Consider the following 3,519-nt stretch of genomic DNA (forward strand, 5'->3'; position numbering starts at 1 on the left):
ACAGTCTAAGTGCGAGTAGGTCAGAAATTTCTGCACAACGTTAAAAGGACATAGTGACGATCGGAGGGCCATAAATCCTAAACCGTAACTCGGATTAAGACGAGTCCTATATGAAAAGTTATCTACTCGAACAGAGCTATTTTAAAATCATAATCACAACAGCCCAGTTCTAGTGGTCTGTTACAAAAACCATAAAACAGTAGGTAGCAGACAGAAAGCAGAAAAATAATGGGTTCCGGTGAGTTTGGTGCTTGATGTTCATCATGGTTCTCATCCTTGATGCCTATAGCTTCAAGTGTACAACTCATTGATGTGCTTACATCATCTTTACCATGGTTTGACCATCATAACCCAAGTGTAAGTCTAAGACATGAAACACAACTCACTTAAGAGTTGTATGAAGTTTGATGAACCAAAGTTACATCAAAGTCTTAGATCTAATACATACATGAACTTTAAGACTAATAATATGTTACAAACTTGAAAATGAACTTATGAAATCAAGATCTTAAGTTGTAGAACATAGTTCTTAGTTAGATCTTGAAGATCCAAGACTCAAAAGTCTAGATCTAACATAAGTGTACAAAGTTATATTTAAAGAAAACTTACTAACATGTTCTTGAACTTTTAAAGTTAACTTTAGTTCAAGATTAATGAGATCAAAGTTAACTAGTAACATTTGACCAATAACAACCAACAAACATGAAATTAAAGTACATAATACAAAGAAATAACTAAGTAAACAAGTAAAAGGTTCATGGTTGTTCATACTTTAAAGATTCAAACCAAAGTTTGATCTTTAAGAAAGTAAACTTTAAAGTTTACTAACATGACTTACAAGTATGATTTGCAACACATGAACATTAATCTTTTAAAATTAACAAGTGTAGAACATAACTAGAAAGTTCATGTTCTTGTTGTTCTTGTTATAATAAGATAAAATGAAGAATCAAACTAACAAGTCTTGATTCTTGAAAGCTAGTAAGTAAGTAACAACAACTAGTAACTACAAGTAATCAAACATTAAACAAGAACAAGTATCACACAACAAATGATGATGATGATACATGTAGCATATGCTACGGTTTTCATGAAGAATCAAAGAGAGAAAAGAGCCTTGTTACTTACTGGTTTAGAGAGAAAAATGAGAGAAGAATGAAAGTAAGTTGAAGTGTGTGTTTTTGAGAGAGAACTTAGCAAGTGAAGTAATGAAAAATGAAATCAAAAATCCTCCTTCTAGCCATTAAGGCCGACGGCCTGCAGTCTCACAAGAGGGGATGGCTTGGTTCTTTGGTCACTAGTATGTAAAGCTTCAAAAGTTGGTTAAAAGGATGGTTTACATGGGGATTAAGTGCCAACTAGATTCCAATTGAAACAACTAACTAGTTAGGCTCCTAAGTGGTACTTACACATGAAAGACTTGGGCTAAATAGTCCATTTAAGAAGTAGGGTGGGCTAATCAAGTCCATGTACAAAAGTAAAGCCCAAGTTTGTAAGTAGTTAACAAGTAATCCAATAAAAGTCCATTAATACTAATAAAGGCCCAAGTAATTAACTAGTAACTTTTAGTTAATTAAAATGATTAATAAACTTAATCATGAATGTAAATAATACTTGAAAATATTATTCGTGAAGTTTCGTGTGTCACAAAGATGTTTCGGGCAATTAAAGTCAAGTTCGGGCAATCATGGCAACATGTAAATGTAATAACCTACATTGGTTTTATCACACGTATTAATAATAATTATTATTAATAAATAAACGTTGGAAAATCCAGGGTCGTTACAACGCATCACCTCTATCAAGTAATCCCAATTAAGACAATCGAAGGCTTTCTCGAAGTCCACCTTGAAAATAAGCCCTTTTTTTGTGCTGGACTTAATAAACCTAAGTGTTTAATTTGCAATGAGTGCACCGTCTAGAATGAATCTTCCTTTCAGGAAGGCGGACTGTTCGGAACCAATAAGGTTAGGCACAACACGCCGAAGCCTATTTGAAAGAATTTTTGCAACAATCTTGTAGTAGCTACTAATTAGACTTATTGGGCGGTAATTACCAAGACTCATCGGATCTGCCTTTTTTGGCACCAAGGTTATGAAGGAGGCATTGCAACCTCATGAAAATTCTCCCTTATCCCAAAACCATTGGATAGCCGTCATTAGGTCAAGTTTGATGGTGTCCCAGAATTTCTTGAAGAATAGCATATTGTAACCATCCGGACCCGGCGCTTTTGAACTACCACAATCGTGTATCGCCTCAAAAATATCACTTTCAACGAAGGGGGCTTCTAAGGCAGTGGCTGGCTCGTGATTCAAGGATGGGTAGTGTAGATCTTCCATGCTCGGTCTCTCTATTGTTGTGTTCTCAAAGATGTTCGAAAAATGTTTAAACACGGCTTCTTTTATCTCTTGCGGTTCCTCCACCCAAATCCCATTAACTGAGATCCCCCTGATGTTATTTTTCGCATATCTTTGCCGGAGTAAGGTGTGAAAATATTTAGTATTATCATCACCTTCAGAGATCCAACGCACACAAGCTTTTTGCTTAAGCATATTCGATTTGATTCTTTCTTTTTCTAGCCACTTTTTCCTTGCTTCTACCCAATTTTTTTTCTCAATATCCGAAAGTGTAACAGATTCTGCTTTGAGTTCGAGATTGGTGGCGATTGACTTGAATGTTTCTATGTCCCCATCAATTTGCCCAAAGGTTAAGCTACACTTTTCCTTCAAGCGGGCCTTCAATTTTTTCAACTTATTTCTAAATCTGCAATCAAGCCGCGAGCCACCTGTACACTCCTCATCCCATGTGTCTTTAACAAGAGAGTCTATCCCATCCACCTTTAACCACTCATCGAAGACTCTAGTAGGTTTAGGACCAAAGTTTTTCTCAATATCTTTCAGGATAATAGGGCAGTGGTCGGACAGACTCCTCTCTAGAGCAATGACTGACAGGTTACTCCACATGAGGTTAAAATGATCATTTATGAGAAACCTGTCAAGTTTGCTAAATTTCAATCCATCTTCACTAACCCGAGTAAATTTCCTACCGCCCATAGGTAGATCAATCAAATTGTTACCCGTTATGAAATCATTAAACTTTCTAGCCCTGCTTGCATTAAAATCACAGTTAAGTCTTTCATCTTGATTGCGAACCTCATTAAAATCTCCACAAACAACACAAGCTTCATCTTCATATTTTTTGATAAACGCTGAAAGAGAGTCCCACATACGAATCTTATCCGGGTCATTATGGGGTCTATATACATTGATGAATATACATGGAGCACCATTGCTGGCCCATTTACCTTGCACACCAATAAAATGATCACAAATATAAGAATCAGTGGCAATAAAGAGAGTAGAATCCCAAATGATAAGTTGACCCCCAGATTTACCCACCATTTCTTTTTGTAAAAATTCGCAGTAGTTTGACCCCCATATCCCACGAACCCAAAATTCATTAACCCGATGTAATTTTTTTTTCTTGTAACGCATTGAAAGACGGTTTAATCTTACGAAT

The sequence above is a fragment of the Rutidosis leptorrhynchoides genome, chromosome 4 (genome assembly GCF_046630445.1).
Source record: "Rutidosis leptorrhynchoides isolate AG116_Rl617_1_P2 chromosome 4, CSIRO_AGI_Rlap_v1, whole genome shotgun sequence".
Lineage (NCBI taxonomy): Eukaryota > Viridiplantae > Streptophyta > Magnoliopsida > Asterales > Asteraceae > Rutidosis > Rutidosis leptorrhynchoides.